Source organism: Chenopodium album, chromosome 10, assembly GCF_948465745.1.
Source record: "Chenopodium album chromosome 10, dcCheAlbu1.1, whole genome shotgun sequence".
NCBI lineage: Eukaryota > Viridiplantae > Streptophyta > Magnoliopsida > Caryophyllales > Amaranthaceae > Chenopodium > Chenopodium album.
The window spans coordinates 32,198,797-32,217,536 of NC_137843.1; the positions used below are offsets into that span (position 1 = coordinate 32,198,797).

Consider the following 18,740-nt stretch of genomic DNA (forward strand, 5'->3'; position numbering starts at 1 on the left):
ATATGATAAATAAAACTTGCAAAGTCCAATACACAATTGCATATCTTGGGGGCTTCTCTCAGGTCTTGAGCCTTTTACCCATTTCTTCCTTAAACCATCAGCTTAACCACATTACAACCCTTGAAAGAGCTCTTTGAGGTTTACATACACTTGTGCAAAGTTAGGTTAGAGCTACGTTCGGCCTGATTCCTAACGGATACGTAGCCAACCTCACAATGAGCTGCTGCCACATTCATACTGACAGGATAAAGTCATATCACCTAGTCAAAATAATTCCTAAGTTCTTTTAACTATGCAGATAGAGAAGAAGGGTCGATCCATAGGGAAACAAGTCATCCTATTCCTAATTAATTAATATAATCTAAATTATAGAGTAACTAAATTATATATATGACGAAATAAACTAAGGGAGATAAAAGTAGGGAGAAATCAATGAATAAAAGCCTAGGGTATAGGTTCACCAATAAATAATTTTTCAAGGTAAAAAATAATAATCAATCATCAATGCATCAATTAACCAGATCATAAAGGGTTTTCGCTACATATTACAATCACAGAGTTAATTTACCGGTATTAAATCTCATCTCTCGAATCTTGACTTAACCCTTTATAAATTAGTCTGCCTATTGAAACTAAGCCTAAACATCAATTCTCGTCTCTCGAATCTCGAATCAATATTGCTAAACTGATACAATTAAACCAGGCCTAATCTAATTGCATAGCATTAAATCAATCAATAGGAAATTAATCAAGTATTGACAATCAACAATAATAAATTACCCATTCATAATTATTTATGGATCCCCACAAACCCTAGAAAGAAAACTACTCAGACATAATTAAATCTAAACTAATCAAAACAAATAAACAAAACATGATGAATTAAAGAAATTAAATTACTGAAATTAATAAGAAAGAAATCGTTACCAAAATTAACGGAAATAATGAGTTGAATTAAGGAATAAAGTTGTAGAGAGAGAAAATAAGAGAGAAGTTTAAGCTTAAGAGAAGATTAAAACTAATGAAATAGAGAGATAAATGTATCTAAAGCTATTAAAACGTATTTACCCAAACTCCTAAAAATCCTAATTAGAAACTAAGTGAAAAACGCCGAAACGCCTCTCCAAAACACGCGCCCGATCGGGTGCGCCATTTTGTCTTTGAAACTTCTTTCGCGCCCGGTTGGGCGCGAGCTCGGGCGAAGAGTGCTTCTCTTCTTCATCCGCCCCGCCCGGTCGGGCGCGCCTTCGGGCGAGGCCCTATCTGGACGGGCGAGGCTCATGGACTCTTGATTGGGCTTCCAAACTTAGCGCAATTCGGATTTCCTCTTTTAGGACTTGATAACTCGGTCCAACGTCTCGGTATCTCATATGTCGAGCCCTTTATCACCGGTTTGATGACTCTAACCGGCCTTGGGCTACGAAAGGTGGTCGTGCTCCTCTAATGCTCGTAGTTGCTCTAAATAATCTCGGGAAAAGTGCTCCTAATGTCCAATTCCCTACAAATCTCAACCAATACTACGAAGACACTAGAAAACACAAATTAGTAATAAAAGTGGCTCTAAAGAGCCAAAAGCACTACTAATTATGACCAAGGGAAGGGGGTAAATCACTATATAAAATAGACATATCAAACTTCCCCAAGCCAAACCTTTGCTTGTCCCTAAGAAAAGAGCTCATCAATGAATAAATAAAACATGCCTCACCCTAAATAATCAAAATCAAGGACAACCAATTCAAGGCAAATCTAACAAACATGCTTTAACATCAACCAATCTCATCCATCCAATCACTCATCCTCCCTAACAATTGTCAAATAGAGCAAACCACAAGAGCATATAAAATTCAAGACTAGTGCTCACACACTCAACTCTCATTTATGCGGCGAGTAAAAGATGTACTCGATCGCTCTCCATCCCAACCCCTTTATATGTGAACAATGCCTCCCAACTCACACTCTCGTGTGTTTAAGAAAACATGCACTCAACCTAATAGTCGAATCGGAATATGTAAAGTCATCCTTTGCATGATAAACATCTAATTTCACGTTCGCACAACTCTATGCACAAAGGTCGGAAGGTCTTTAAATCTTGTAATGTAAGGTTAGGGTAAAAGCTAGGATAAATTTGGGAAAATGTGAGAGTAAAGCCATGCTTAAGGGAGCTAAATCCTAATAAAACCTAAGGTCAAAAATAAATAATGACCAAACAACTCCAACATACTCAACTCCACCAAAAATTCACCAAATACAACTCCAATCATAACAATAATTCCCAACACTTACAATTTCACTCATAAAAATATAACAATATAGAACTTGAGTGAAACAAACAAACTTTGAATGCTTTTTCTCTTCTTTTTTTTTCTTTTTATCGAACTTGATTTTTTCTTTGAAAGTCTTTTTTTCCTTGAGCAACCTTCAATTAGAACACTTGATCATTAAACAATTCTTCCTTTTTGCTCTTTTTTTTTCTTTTTTTTTTTCCTTTGAAGTTCACTTATTTTTTTCATTTTTTTTCTTGAACTTCTCTTTATTTTCACTATCATGCTTTATTTTTTCAAGAAATTCAACTTTCAAAACCATCAAAAACAAAACTCAATCAAGAACAAAACAACTTCTCATAACCACCCAAATTGTGCATACAATAAGCACACCACAAACTCCCTCACCTCACTCACTAATAGCTCCCCCAAGCCAAGCATGGGACTAGTAACCAATAGGGCAAAATCGGCTTGTAATGTGGCTAACAAACAACAAATAGTCAAGGCAACAACATGGGTAGCAAGAAGGGAACAAATGTATCTAGTTTTATCTGAAGGCTACCTAAAGAACAAATGCCTTCGTCCTCCTCAATGTGCATACTATTGAGCCATACAAACATTACTTAAAGTTGCAAACCAATATTCAAATTCATTGACATACCAGGAATTAACACACAATTCCTAACCAAATCAACTAGTCAAGCACTATATTCACAAGCAGTTGGGCAAAATTGAAGCATGTTAGGGCATCCAAGCAATCAAATATCAAATCATGGCTAACCTATCCACAATGTTCATCATCATATACCAAGAATCAAACAATTTTTAAGTATGGGGCATAGGGAAGAATGATTTACAATTCATTGGAACGTATTTTTGCATTTTTTTTTTTCAAATTTTTTTGTATTTTTATCATTTTTTCAAAACAATAAAACTACACTAGAAAGAAATAAATCTATACTAAAAGACACCTAAAATACGAGAAAGAGAAGAAGAAAGATACCATCATCCAAAATCTCCCCCAAGCCAAGATCAGACAATATCCTCATAGGCTCGGGAACTAGCCTAGCATAGCTAATCCTCAGCATCATCATCCATAAAGCCAGATCTGCCGCCGCTACCATCTGCACCACCAGAAGAACTACCACCAAAATAGTTAGGGTTATAAGTCTCCCCCGGAGATCCCCTAAAAGGAATGTCTTGGCCATATCCATGAAAGGCCAAGTTGTCTGTGTGAATAACATGGGAGGTGGGATCGACGTATCCATAGGGTGGTGCCTGAAAGCAGTCGGGGTAGAGAGCATCGTCGGGAATAGCACCCCAACGAGCATAGTCATCAAACATGGCACCACCATGGGGCTCGGGCTGGGGTGGTGGTGGTACTCACCCCTGGGCATGGGCAATTAAAGCATCATAGGTGTAAGACTCTTGCCCAGGGGGAAAGGCGATCAACTCAGGGTTAGGGAGGGGAAAGACACGCAAAGGAGGCTCCGATCCTACCCTAACACACCAATGAGGAATTTGTTGGCAATCCAACTCTATCCAATCCAAACTCTGAAGGTGCCTACTAGTGAAATAGGTGTCCCCCCCCCCCCACAGTTTGTGAAACCCTGAGCTCTAGATTTACTAAAACCGGCTTTCTTAACCGCTATTATAGTAATGAGGCCTCCTAAACGGATAGGGGTCCTAGTCGTAGTACTAGCGATGACATGTCTACCCAAGTGGTAGATAATGTATCTAGCTATGTTCAGTTTCCCGTACCCAAACACATACTGTCATATGATTGCTACTTTGTTGGTTTGGGCATTATGGGGCTCATACCGACCTAAAAAACATGCGCCCGAAAATATTTTTGCCAGATTTTAGGGATGGGGTGGTGAATAGGCCGGGCACTAGCATGTTGGGAGTTGGGGGCTAGCAAACCAGTTAGAACACGATCGATATCTTCCATTTTATATTGTTCATGCCATTGGTGGGAGTGTTCAGATTCCAAATCGAACAATTTACAAAATTCGATAAAAGTTTAACTAATATTTCTATTGTTCAACCTAAAATACAAATTAGGGCCATTTTTAATATTAACAAAATTCAAAGAGGATAAAAATTCACATGTTAATTCACGAAAGGTAGGATAATGCATGTCAACAAATTTTCTCATTCCTATGTCATTCATGAATCTCCTAACATGATCATACAATCCTAAATCTTCAAGAGTAGGGCGGTGTAACCACTGAGAAGGTATTACCTCACGCTCGTAGAGTTTGATAAGCCGTTCCCGTTGGGTTTCTGTCGTTATTTGGATGCTCGGCCACTGATAAAGTTGTAGCTCCGGGTCATAGCCTTGGTTTGAGCTTGAACCACACCCCTCTTGTGATCTTGGCCTCTTTGATGCCATTTTTTGTAAATGGGTTTGTAAAAATTTGTTTGAAATTAGGTAAAATCGGTGTAGAAATGTAGAGGATGAAGAGAGGAGAAAGATTATGTAAAAAATTTGGATTTGGGAGAGAATTGGAGAGGAGATCTTAGAGAGAAGGTAGAAGTTTTAAGGTTTTAGAGAGAGAAATAATGGAAGAAAGAGAAAGAAAGAGGAAAGAAAGAAGAAGGAAAAAGAAGAGGGGAGGCCCGACTGATTGTGTCGCGCCCGGTCGGTTGCCACTCCGCTCGGTCGTCGATCTAAATATTCGACTTTGCCTTCCTCGCACCCGGTCGGGCGAGCCACCCCTTTAATTTTTCTTTAGCTCTCGCGCCCGATCGGGCGAGAAAATAGTCCGTACACGTCACTTCTCGCGCCCGGTCGGGCGCGCCTTCGCCCGATCGGGCGAAAATCAATGAAATTTATACATTGCTCTCGCACCCGGTCGGATGGAGCATCGCCAGGTCGAGGGAATTTCTTCCTTTATGGACTCTCTTCTCGCGCCGGCCCAGTCAGGCGCACTACAGCACTTGAGTCCGATTTTTTTCTTTTCTTTTCTCCAAATTTGGCTAACTCTTTTCCTCCAAACCTGTACAAAAACTCATAAAACTCATTAAATCCCCTCCTCTCTCCTCACACTAAGAAAAATAAAGAAAGAGAACTAAACTGAAAAGCAAGAAAATACGGGTTGCCTCCTGCATGCGCTGGTTTATCTAAGTGCCGCACGACCCTCTTACTACATGTCACTAAAGATGAATTGGAATCAATTAGGTGAATTAATTCAACCGCACCAATCGTAGCCCCTTGATGGTATATTTTAAGTCTTTGGCCATTTACCTTAAACTCACTACCATGTTCATCGATTAGATTCACAGAACCAAACTTATTCGCCCTTTTAACAGTAAAAGGACCCGACCACCTTGACTTTAACTTTTCTGGGAAAAGTTTAAGTCTAGAGTTGAACAATAACACCTTGTCACCCTCTTTGAATTCTCTTGGAAGGATCATCTTGTCGTGCCATCTCTTGGTCTTCTCCTTGTAGACACGTGCATTATCATAGGCTGTCAACCTAAACTCATTTAGTTGATTAAGTTGAAGTAGCCTCTTTTCTCCTGCTAGTTTAGCATCCAAGTTGAGCTCAATAATAACCCAATATGCCTTGTATTCCAATTCCACCGGGAGGTGACATGCTTTACCATACATAAGTCTATAGGGAGTAGTACTAATCGGAGTCTTAAATGCAGTTCTGTACGCCCAAAGGGTGTCATCCAACTTATGACTCCAATCTTTCCTTGATTTTGCTACCACCTTCTCTAGAATGGCCTTAATCTCACGGTTAGAAACTTCAAGTTGGACACTTGTTTGGGGATGATAGGCTAAACCTGTCCTATGGTATACACCATACTTTTTGAGGAGGGTATCTAACTTCCTCTCATGAAAGCGAGATCCTCCATCACTGATTATAGCTCTAGGTACTCCAAATCTTGGAAAGATTGTTTTCTTAAAAAGCCTATGGACCACTTTGGAATCATTGGTAGGAGTGGCAATGGCTTCAACCCATTTAGATACATAATCAACGGCGATAGTATATAGCGATTCCCTCTTGAAAAAGGGAACGGTCCCATGTAATCAACACCCCAAACATCAAAAATTTCAACTTCTAATATTCCACTTTGAGGCATCTCATGCCGCCGCGAAATGTTGCCAGTCCTCCGGTAAGAGTCACAAGCCTGCACAAAAGTGTTAGCATCCTTAAACATAGTGGGCCAATAAAAACCCGACTCATTAATCTTGGCCACCATTTTGGTGGGACCATGATGTCCTTCATGCGGTGAGTTGTGGCAACTAGTGAGAACGCGTGAACTTCCCATTCGGGAACACACCTGCAAAATAATCCATCTGCACACTCACGTGGTCATCATGGAAAGAATCATCTATAGGAAGAGAATCCTTACCCTCATCGTACCTGATACGTGACAAGTGATCTGCCACAACGTTCTCAGCACCTTTCTTATCCTTAATCTCCACATCAAAATCTTGGAGTAAGAGAACCCAACGGAGGAGCCTAGGCTTTAATTCTTCCTTGACTATTAAGTACTTAAAAGCTGCATGGTTAGTGAAAACAATAACTTAGAACCAACTAGATATGATCTAAATTTTTCTAAAGCATAAATAACAGCAAGAAACTCCTTCTCCGTAGTGGCATAGTTCATTTGGGCTTCATCCAAAGTCTTACTTGCATAATAAATAGTATGCAAAACTTTGTTCTTTCTTTGTCCTAGCACGAATCCTAATGCAAAATCACTAGCATCACACATAATCTCGAAAGGAAGATTCCAATCGGGTGCACATATGATGGGTGCCAATATCAATGCCTGCTTAAGCCTGTGAAAAGCCTCAAGACACTCGTTAGTAAAGTCAAATGGGGCATCCTTGAGTAAAATCTGAGTTAGTGGTTTAGCAATTTTAGAAAAATCTTTGATAAAGTGACGATAAAACCCTACATGACCTAAGAAACTTCAAACCCCCTTAACATTGATTGGAGGAGGCAATTGCTCAATCACAGAAATCTTAGCTTATCTACCTGTATACACTTATCAGATACAATTTGACCAAGGACTACTCCCTCTGTCACCATAAAGTGACACTTCTCCTAATCTAAAACCAAGTTGCACTCTTCACATCTTTTCAAAATTTTAGCGAGATTTACAAGGCATGCATCAAATGAAGACCCATACACACTAAAATCATCCATAAATACTTCCATGATAGACTCTATGAAATCAGAAAAGATACTCATCATGCAACGTTAAAAAGTAGCAAGGGCATTACATAAACCAAAAGACATTCTACGATATGCAAATATACCATAAGGGCATGTAAATGTAGTCTTTTCTTGATCTTCAGGGTGAATTGGAATTCGGAAAAATCCCGAATACCCATCCAAATAACAAAAGAACTTATGGTTAGCTAACCTCTCAAGAATTTGATCAATAATAGGGAGAGGGAAATGGTCCTTTTTAGTGGCGATATTTAGTCTACGATAATCAATGCACATACGCCACCCTGTAACAGTTCTAGTGGGAATCAATTCATTTTTATCATTTTTAATCACAGTCATCCCACCCTTTTTAGAAACCACCTAAACATGACTTACCCACTTTTAGTCAGAAATAGATAAATAATACCTGCATTAAGTAATTTCATCACCTCTTTCTTAACTACTCCTTGCATATTAAGATTCAACTTCCTCTAGGGTTGAATACATGGCTTGTAATTGTCCTCTAGATGTATCATGTTCATACAAAAATCAGGGCTAATACCCTTAAGATCATCAATATTGTACCCTATTGCCCTTTTGTGGGTTCGAAGAACCTCTAGAAGTTGGGAAGTTTGTGGGTCATCAAGTGCAGTACTAATGATCACAGGGTATAGTTCCTGATCATCAAGAAAAACATATTTTAGATGAGAAGGGAGAGGTTTTAGTTTAGGTTCTTAACCTCCGCAGGTTTTGATTCCTGAACTAATTTTACTACCTTCATACTCTCTTTAGGATCAAACTCTTTTATGGCAAGAGCTTTTTCTATAGCATCCACCTCATTACTCCAAATGCTTGCATCACCTGTAGTTAAATTTCCACAACGAACTTCCTCCAAGGGATCCCTTGCAAGAACTTGTGGTAAGATTTCTTAACAAATATCATCCATTATATATATGACATCAATTAAACAACAATTTTTTTCTAGCATATTTCCTTTTAAAACCTTCCCTAAATTAAAAGTGATATTATCATCTCCAACAGAAAGGGTTAGTTTTCCATTTTTAACATCAATAATGGCTCCTGCAGTATGGAGAAAAGGCCTACCTAATATAATGGGAATTTGTGTATCCTCAGCCATGTGTAAAACAACAAAATCTAAAGGGATAAAAAATTTATCAACTCTGACAGAAACATCCTCTAGAATACCTAAGGGGTATTTAACAGAATGGTCTACCATCTGTAAAGTAATGTTAGTAACTTTCAAATCACCCATATTAAGTTTAGAACACACAAACGACGGCATAACACTAACACTAGCACCCAAATCACATAATGCTTTATCATGAAGACATTACCAATATAATAGGGGATAGAAAAACTACCAGGATCCTTTAATTTAGGAGAGGATTTATTTTGCAATAAAGCACTACATTCCTCTGTAAAAACTACTGTTTCTACCTCATCAAAAGCCCTTTTCCTAGTCAAGATATATTTCATAAATTTAGCATATGTAGGAACCTAAGTGATTAAATCAGTGAAAGGAACTCTTACATGCAAATTTTTCACAACCTCCAAAAACTTACCAAATTGCTTATCAAACTTACTCTTCAAATGTCTATTTGGGAATGGAAGTTTGATAATCGGGCTCTGCACATCTCCACCCGTGTCCTAAGATTTACCCTGCAAAGAAACATTAGAAGGGTTAGTTTTCTCTTGTAGCCCTACAGGATTAGTGAGATTAGCATTTGGTACAAGTGAATCAAGATTAGAAATAGGTTCATCATCCTTGGGCATAGGAGTCCCATCATAGTGTGAACCACTCCGTAGAGTAATTGCATTGGCATGATCCGTAGGATGGATTGGTTGCGATGGTAGAACTCCCTGCTGACAGGTTTGTAGGGTAGATGAAATCTGCGCAATTTGATTGTCCATAATTTTATTATGAGCTATAATCGAATCAATTTGTACATCCCTACTCTCCATGTGCTTTTGCATGCTTGATAGAATTAGTCTAATTTCTGACATGGCAGGATCAGAAGATGAGGAGGGTTGTGATTAGGTTTTTTGCCCATAGTTAGGATGGTAATATTTTTGCTTTGGTGGTGGTTGTTGTTGTTTTTGTTGTGGAGGTAGAGGATTTTGTACATTGGTACTCCGGTAGGAAAGATATGGATGGTTCCGAAGGCTAGGATTATAAGTGTTGGAGTATGGGTTATTTTGCCTATAGGTTTGGAAGGTATTAACTTGCTCCATGGAACTCCTACAATCTTGCTCCCAATGTCCTACAATTCCACAATTTTCACAAAAAGCTTCATTAGTATTATTGACAGCAGAAACATTAGCTATAGAGTTAGGAATAGCAGTAATATTATCTAATTTTTGGCAAATAGATGTTAACTGAGCCTGCAAAAAGGATACAGAATCAACATTATGTTTTCCTTTATTAGCAAACCATCTCGAATTCCCATATTAGGAATTATGAATTGCCATATCTTCGATAACTTGACCTGGATTTTCAACATTAAGATTCATGAACCTCCCACTAGCTGCAGAATCTAGAATGGTTCTAGATGTGTTTTCAAGCCCTTTGTAAATGTAGGAAATTATAGGTACTACGCAGCGGAAAAATATGAATCATATTCAATCAAGTACCTAATCCCAAGATCACATGCATAACACACAAGACACATAATCATACATTTGAAACGTGAATTTCACATAGCAATTTAATTGACAAATCAGGGAGAGAATAGAGCCCCAAGCGTTACTCCTCTACTTAGTCCACGAGCTTTGAACGAGCCATCCACCAATACTAGATTGGTCGAGTGATTGAGGAAAACCGCGATCACCACCTTTATTGGACTAAGCCGACCACCACGATCCACCACCACCACGAACCACCACACTGGCGCTAAGGAGGAGAGAGAGTGCCGTGAGAGAGAGGAGAATTTGAGAGGGCTTGGTCTGGTGTTTGCTAATTAGGGTTTGATCACACTGATTAGATAATTGCATACTACTAACAAACCCTAGGAACCTAGTCTATTTATAATCATATTATAATTAGACTAGGGTTAGGCCACTCCATGTGGTCGGCCATACTAGAGGATGAGGCCCATCATGGTCCTTGTCCTCTCGTGCCCGATCTAGACCCTTTGTGTGACCTTATAGGATCCGTCCAATTGGGCTTTGGGCTATTTTACTAGCCCAAAGAACGTTATTACCTCTAGCTATGATAAAACGACGACCTAAATACGAACTTAATTATCACCATAATTTGATCCATTTATATATCTAGTAATTGCACATGACGAAGACATAAATCGTTCAATCTCCCACTTGTCTGAGACAAGTGTGCAATATTCAAATTCCTTAAGTCAATATGTGTCGATTTGATAATATGATTGCATCACATGTCGAGATCATATTAATCTTCAAATCGTTTCTTGAAATCTGAGTTAGAATTACAAAACCAAATGATTACTGAGTAATACATTTGAACGCGGCCACGTATTTTCTGAATTCTCCCTCTTCAAGCGGCCATGACACATTTCCTAATTTAATAGGTAGACTCAATCCAATCTTGTGGAAACCAAAGCTCCCACTCAACTCATGAAGTAACCGGGAAACACACTTTATAATCTCCAGTTACGGGCAGACGTTTGAGTGTACCATAGTTAAATCAATCCTTGAATGAAATCAATGTTCCACTCATGTCAAAGGAATCCACTAATATATCCGGAAGCTCTATACTTGAACTTCAAAGTAGGTCATAAGTTCGATCATGCATCATTCATGCATATCCAAGTGATTGACCGAGCATCACTATGCCCCTATAGCCCATGAAACTGCACTATCCAATCAATCTTACATGCTAGTCCATTTATCGAAATCATTTATGTCCTCTATAATGATTTCGAACTAGGAACTTAAATAATATATGAATTTTGTTCACCTGTGGGGTTTCATTCACCAGGTCATCAACCTGATGAGCCCATCAATTCATAATTATATTGGACATTTTATTTAATTCCCAAAACCATAATTAAATAAGAGAAATGAAAATATCTGTTTAAACATAATTCTGCAAATTGATGCATTCCTTATGTAACATGCTTTCTCAAAACATATACAACTTGAATTACATAACTTGCTTCAATCCAAGTCTTTAATATGACTCTCGTATCTTAGTCTATGGAATGGGTTTAGTGATTTCTAACTCATACTAAAACTTTGCAGATCATGACATCCTGCTTGTCATTGATCTCATAAATGAGGTGATATCTCATATCTATTCATTTGGATTTGTGATGTGACCCTGGCTCCTTTGTTTTGGCAAAGGTATCCTTTTAGTCACAAGACAATTTGATCCAAACTTCTTCCTTAACTACTCTTACTGTAGCTAAATACACATATTCTGACATTGAGTATGCAACAGTGCTCTGCTTTGAACTCTTCAATCTTACTGTTCTTCTCCATTCAAACACAAAATGTATTTAGATCAACATCTAAAGTCATCTTGCCTGTTTGGAAACTTGCATCCGTATTCACTTTTGACAACTTTTTCACTTTAACACCATTAGCTAGAAAAATTCCGTTAGTTCTTCTCAAGTACTCAAAGGATTTGCTCTTTGCAACTTTCAGTATGCTTATTCTGAATTTACTTGAAAACTTGCTACACATGCACGAGTCATATGTAACATCTTGCTTTGTACATATCATGGTACATATAATGGACCCTTTTGCAAAAGCATGAGGTACATTATCCGTACAACTCTACTCTACTAGCTTTTGATGGCACCGAGTTTCACTAAGTGTAATACCATGAAACATGGGAAAACATCCTCTCTTAGAGTCTTGCTTCATGAACTTGTCAAGAACCTTATCAACATAAGTCTCTCGATTCATTCCAATCATTCTTCAAGATTCACTTCATGGATCTTGCTTCCCTATATGTACTCAACATCTCCTAAGTCTATCATATAGAAACAACTCTTTAACCATAGCTCGACTTATTCAAGCATTGATATGTCATTTCATATGAATTGTATGTCATCTACAAACATGACCAAGAAGACCAATTGCTCCCACAAAACTTCTTGTCTCTACAAGATTCCTTATCGTTCTTTGAGAAAATCAAACTGTTTGATTGTCTAATCGAGACGAATGTTTCAACTCCCTTATGCTTACTTCAATCCATAAATGAATTTCTGAAGTTCACAAAACTTTCTAGGATTTCTGGATTTCAAAATTCTTAGGTTGTATCATATACATATCCTCCATCAAGAACATTTCAAGAAGTTGATTTTGATATCCAAACTAGAATAATCCGAATAGGCTTACCCAACTAATAGGTTTGACCCCATTTGTAAGACTATCATGGACTGGCACATCTTTACAGACATGGAGTCCATACTGGATTTCTTGGCTTTAAGCCATTTCTTGAGTTAGCACTTATCAAAAGCTTGCTTGTTGGGCATGGATTCCAACCATTCTAATAGGAAAATTTTAGAATCCATCTTTTCTCAGAATTTCAACAAACTGTTTGTTTTGATCCTAAGTAACCTACAACAGGTATGAGCAACAATAGAATTATTCTCTTCAACTCTTTGAAGCCTTTCATTCAAGTGGGACAATAGAAGCCTCGCTAGTGGAATTAGCTTGCTTCGACACATGGTTTATCAAATTAGCTGATTTCATATGCCTTCATCTCTGATGTGGTGTTATTCACATCCCTTTTTTGCTCGTCTCAAATCTCATCGAGATCTGACTTTACTCCCACTTGGCTTTGTAGGAAGATACTTCTTTCTATAAACACACTATCGCGAGCAACAAATACTTTGTTATCTACGCGATTGTAGGAATAATGCCTATTAGTTTCCATGAAAAAAACCCATGAAGAACTATTTGTCTGATTTAGGGTGAATTATGTCATCTTTGTAAACATTTTACATTGATTTCATAACACTTAATCCTGTTTAGAAAGGATAACTTTTGGAACATTTCCAAATCACAACTTTTATGACATCTTTTCTACTGCTTTGATTAAGTTTCCTGTATAGTATATTCGCAATTGTTGTTGTAATGTACGTCCTCAAAACGATATTTGTAAATCATTAAAGCTAAACTAGGATCGAACTATGACAAGCAAAGTTTGATTCCTTCCTTTAACATACATTTTAATTGTAATGTTTCTGGATTGTGAACTAATTCAACAATTCCCTTTTAGATGATCATTGAGTTAGATATTTATCACAACAATCATATTGTGGTGCTAAATTGTTTATCTCAAACTGATTTTACATTTCATTTTGGAATTCTGAACTTTTCAATGATTCAAAGCTTTACTTCATTTAGTAATTATCGATATAGTTACTTAAATCGTTAGTAAAAGCAAAGAAATAGTTAAATCTCTTTGCTAATTTTTCAACTTATGGTTCACACACATCATATGTTTGTGTTCCAAAATGTCATTTTAGCTCTTTTACCCTTTCAACTAAAAGGCAACTTGGTCATCTTACCTTATCAAGCATGACTTCTAATTCTCAAGTGATTCATAATCAAATTAGAATAAGAGTCCATCTAATTGTTACTTTGGATGTGCATATGGTTTTTGTGACCTAATCTTACTTTGTTATAAGTTTTCTTTGAATCATCTAATATTACTTTTGTGATCTACTATATCAATGTCTAAAGCAAAATAACTCATATCTACCAAAATGAAAACAATTTATTACCTTGGTCTTGGATCAACACTTGTCCAAGCCAAGTAAAACCCAATCAGTATTCAAACAGGAAAACTGAAATATTGTCTCATCAAAACTGGAAATTGTTCTAAAATCATGATAAATATTCAGAAATTAAAACTATGAAGCTATCTCTGGCCACTCGAACACTTCTAGTGCACCTTCAAGATTCACTTCCTTGCTAGCCTCGCTTCTTTGCAGTTCCTGTCCAACATTAATAATGTTAAACACTGCAATTTGGTATCACATACCTAAGTGAAAGTTAAAATGTTTATAACAAGATACCTGAGGTTGATGCTCCATTCTTCTTGAGGAAGTCAAGGTATTTCTGGCAATTGCATTTCCAATGCCCCTTCTTCTTGCAGTAAAAGCATTCACTTTCATTTGCAGCCTTGGGTTTTGGATTCGCCTTGGGCTTCTCAGGAGCCTTGGCAACTTACTTGCCCTTGCTCTTAGCACTAGCCTTTTGCCCCTTCTTCTTGAACCCCTTTCCCTTTTGAATCATAAGAACTTCCTTCTTAGGTTCCTTAAGGATTTGCTTTTCAGCACTAACCAGCATTGCGTGCAATTCATTCATAGTCTTTTCACTGTATGGGAGCCCCAGTTTCTCCATATTTTGAATAAGGCTGATCATTTTGAAAACAAGATCATGAACTGTGGTACCCTTCTCCATCCTACAATCTAGAATCTCACGATGAAGCTTGTACCTTTCAACTCTAGCTTGTTTCTTAAACAAAGCTTTGAATTCTTGCATGATTGTGTACGCATCTTGATCCTCAAAACGTTTTTGAAGACTAGGCTTCATGGTAGCAATCATCAAGCAAGTGATAGGCACAGCTCTATCATGAGCTTCCTTGTGCTTCTTGACTTCTGCCGTAGTTGTAGTTTCTGGCAGAGGTCCTGCCAATGGGGTGTCAATGGCATCCTCTCTACCTTCAGATTTCAGAACGAGCCTTAGCATTCTTTCCCAAGTGGAAAAGTTTTCTCCTGTCAACCTATACTTCTCAAGGAATGGTCGAAGATTGTAAATATTGTTGTCATTGTGATTACGGCTACCCATCTAAGTCAAAATAAGGCAAAGTTTAATAATTAAGTTTAATTTAACATTTAAGTTACCATAAACGAATAATATAGGTAACTTTAAAAGCACTTTATTCAATATTAATTGATCCCAATCGAATTTTAAGTGATTCCAATATCATTTATTCGTGCAATAATTGACCGGGCTTTGGCCCTACCATCAACCATTACATTTTCAAGGTGAGTAAACTCTTTACTAATTACAACTCTTGTAACTCTTGGTTGAATAATTAACCATCACATGTTTAATTATTTCCCTTTGCTTCAAGATTCTAAACTCTTTAGGTAACCTTGTTGAGCATAACCAATTAAAATTGTAAAACTTGATTTACCCCAAGTCTCCCAAGATATAAAATGACACTCAGCTTTGGCATGACCTATCATAAATATCAAGGGTTTGTCGGGTTTTTAATTGGAAAAGCAATCTCAATATTATTGGGACCTAGATTCATTTATGTTGTGATTATTTAGTGAACTCTAGCGCATCATCAATCAACATAAATAAAATCTAACATGCATAATCTAGTAATGCAATAAAACATGACATAGCATGGCCCCTTAGTCCTGAGAAAACTAGAAATGAAAAGCTCCCACTTGAATCATCATGGATCTCCATCCACCTTGCTCCTTTAGGCCTTCACTTCATGGGCTTCTTTGGACTAACACTATTTAAATAACTAATCTATTTACTTTAAATAAAAATTACAAAAATACTTAACGGTACGCAGACCGTATTTTAGATTACAAAAATACATCACGATGCGCAGATCGTATTTAGAACTATGGGCCATACTAGTCTATATATAGCAGCATAATATCATATATTAGAAAAGTTCCATATAATAAATCACTCAACATGCTTGTCTAAACTACAACATCGTATGTTCATAATTAACGCAACGCATTTCCTAAAATATCTTATATTTTAATCATAATTAAATAATATTGCATATTATTCATGACCAATCATAAAATATCATATATTTTAATTTAGGTATGAGATAGAATCAAATCTTATTTTAATCTAAAAAGATAAATCATATTCAATCTTCCATGATTATCCTAACAAATTTAGGAGATTCTATCCTAATTATTAGTCAATCAAATAATTTTAAAATCAATTATCCTAATCTAATTATGGGATAATCACATTATTTAAATCAATTATTATCCTTTTGGAATATGCTCAGAATATCCTAATCAATCTAATCCAAAATTAACCACTTTAATTATGGATAATTACCAATTTAACAACTTTAAATATGGATAATATCAAATATAATAACTTTTGCAGGATTTGATTTTATCCCAAAACAAAAGATTTTATCCAAAATAAAACCGATTTTATCCCAAAATAATTTTGTAATTATCTAAAAATAATTTATTTTTTTTTAGTTTTTAATTTAATTAAAATAACTTTTATTAAAATTAAATTAAATCAGTCCAAAAATTAAAATTAAATCACATTCAACTTTAAAATTAGGGTTCATCATAAAATTAATCCCAATTTAATTCTAACTCTTAAAATTAAATCAATGATCATACATAAAACATTTTTATGCATAAATCAATCCGATTAAAATTATGAAGCATAAAACAAATCGAATTAAACTAATAATCAAGCACAAAAATCATATTTTAAGCTATGAATTTTCGAAAATCCGAAAATTAGGGTTAGGGTTTTTCGAAAATCCGAAACTAGGGTTCTAGGGTTCGAAATTTTCGAATACTCTAGGGCTTAATTCGGTCCTCTTCATGGCTATTTTGAGCATAATTAAATCACATTTAATCAATTCCAAAAGTTTAATCACATTAAATATAACAATTGAACCATAATTAAAGTAATTTCTCCCTCTTAATTAATTATAAAATTAACATGGACTTCAAATTAATCATACTAATATGATCAAGCGCGTTCATGCAAGAGGCTAACTGATACCACTGTAGGAAATTATAGGTACTATGCAGCGGAAAAACATGAATCATATTCAATCAAGTACCTAATCCCAAGATCACATGCATAACACACAAGACACATAATCATACATTTGAAGCGTGAATTTCACGTAGCAATTTGATTGACAAATCAGGGAGAAAATAGAGCCCCAAGCGATTCTCCTCTACTTAGTCCACGAGCTTCGAAAGAGCCGTCCACCAATACTAGATTGGTCGAGTGATTGAGGAAAACCGCGATCACCACCTTTATTGGACTAAGCCAACCACCACGATCCACCACCACCACGAACCACCACACCGGCGCTGAGGAGGAGAGAGAGTGCTGTGAGAGAGAGGAGAATGGAGGGCTTGGTCTCGTGTTTGCTAATTAGGGTTTGATCACACTGATCAGATAATTGCATACTACTAACAAACCTTAAGCACCTATTCTATTTATAATCACATTATAATTAGACTAGGGTTAGGAAGCCTAAAACCCTTCAATCCACTCCATGTGGCCGGCCATACTAGAGGATGAGGCCCATCATGGGCCTTGTCCTCTCGTGCCCGATCTAGACCCTTTGTGTGACCTTATAGGATCCGTCCAATTGGGCTTTGGGCTATTTTACTAGCCCAAAGATCGTAATTACCTCTAGCTATGATAAAACGACGACCCAAATGTACGAATTTAATTATCTCCATAATTTGATCCATTTATATATCTAGTAATTGCACATGACGAAGTCATAAATCCTTCGGTAAAAAGCTTGAATGAACTGCCATTGTGCTAAGTTATGGTGGGGGCATTCTCTCTGTAGATCTTTAAACCTTTCCCAAGCCTCATATAGCGTTTCATTTGGCTCTTGGGAAAACTTTTGAATAGCACTCCTTAGTAAAGCTGTTCTTTCTACAGGGTAATATTTATTATAAAAATTTAAAGCAACAGTTTTCCAATCAGTAATACCAAGTGCGGTTCTATTCAAACCATTAAACCACAGTTTAGCTTTTTCACATAAAGAAAAGGGAAAAAGAATCTCCCTGATTTGGTCCTGCGTGACCCCAACTTGCCTAATGGTATTGCAAAATTGACAGAAATCTGCAATGTGAAGATTAGGATCTTCACCCTTAGCTCCACTGAAATACTTCTTTTCTTTCATCGTGATAAATTAGGGCTTAATCTCGAATTGCTCTCCATCAACAGCCGGAGTAGGAGTGAGATGTGGAAAATCTGTCAGTGACGGCTACGAATAATGGATGAGCTTGCGAGGTGATTATGGAGGTGGATTCGCCATCTCCGATTCTGATTCTATAGAAACTTCCGAATTGCTAGAATCGGATGGGGGTTCCAAAGGTGGATTACCTTCAGAAGTGTCTCGTATCTACCTGTAAAATTTCTTCTGTCTATGAAAAGATCGTTTGATTTCAGGATCGAATGGAATGTAACTTGATCTAGAACTCTTGGGCATAAACACAGAACTGAACAAACAAATATGAGAAAATTGTCTCAAAGAACTTAAGTTCTCTAAGACGGGAGAAAATAATTTAGA

At 36.9% G+C, this 18,740-nt stretch overlaps 1 non-coding gene across 1 annotated transcript; it reads left to right on the forward strand.

The window, feature by feature from the left end:
• Positions 1–17,982: 17,982 nt before the first annotated feature.
• LOC145565892 (small nucleolar RNA R71) lies at positions 17,983–18,089 on the forward strand. Its single transcript, XR_014095252.1, has one exon. It is a non-coding gene; the product is annotated as a small nucleolar RNA R71 (small nucleolar RNA).
• Positions 18,090–18,740: the final 651 nt, after the last annotated feature.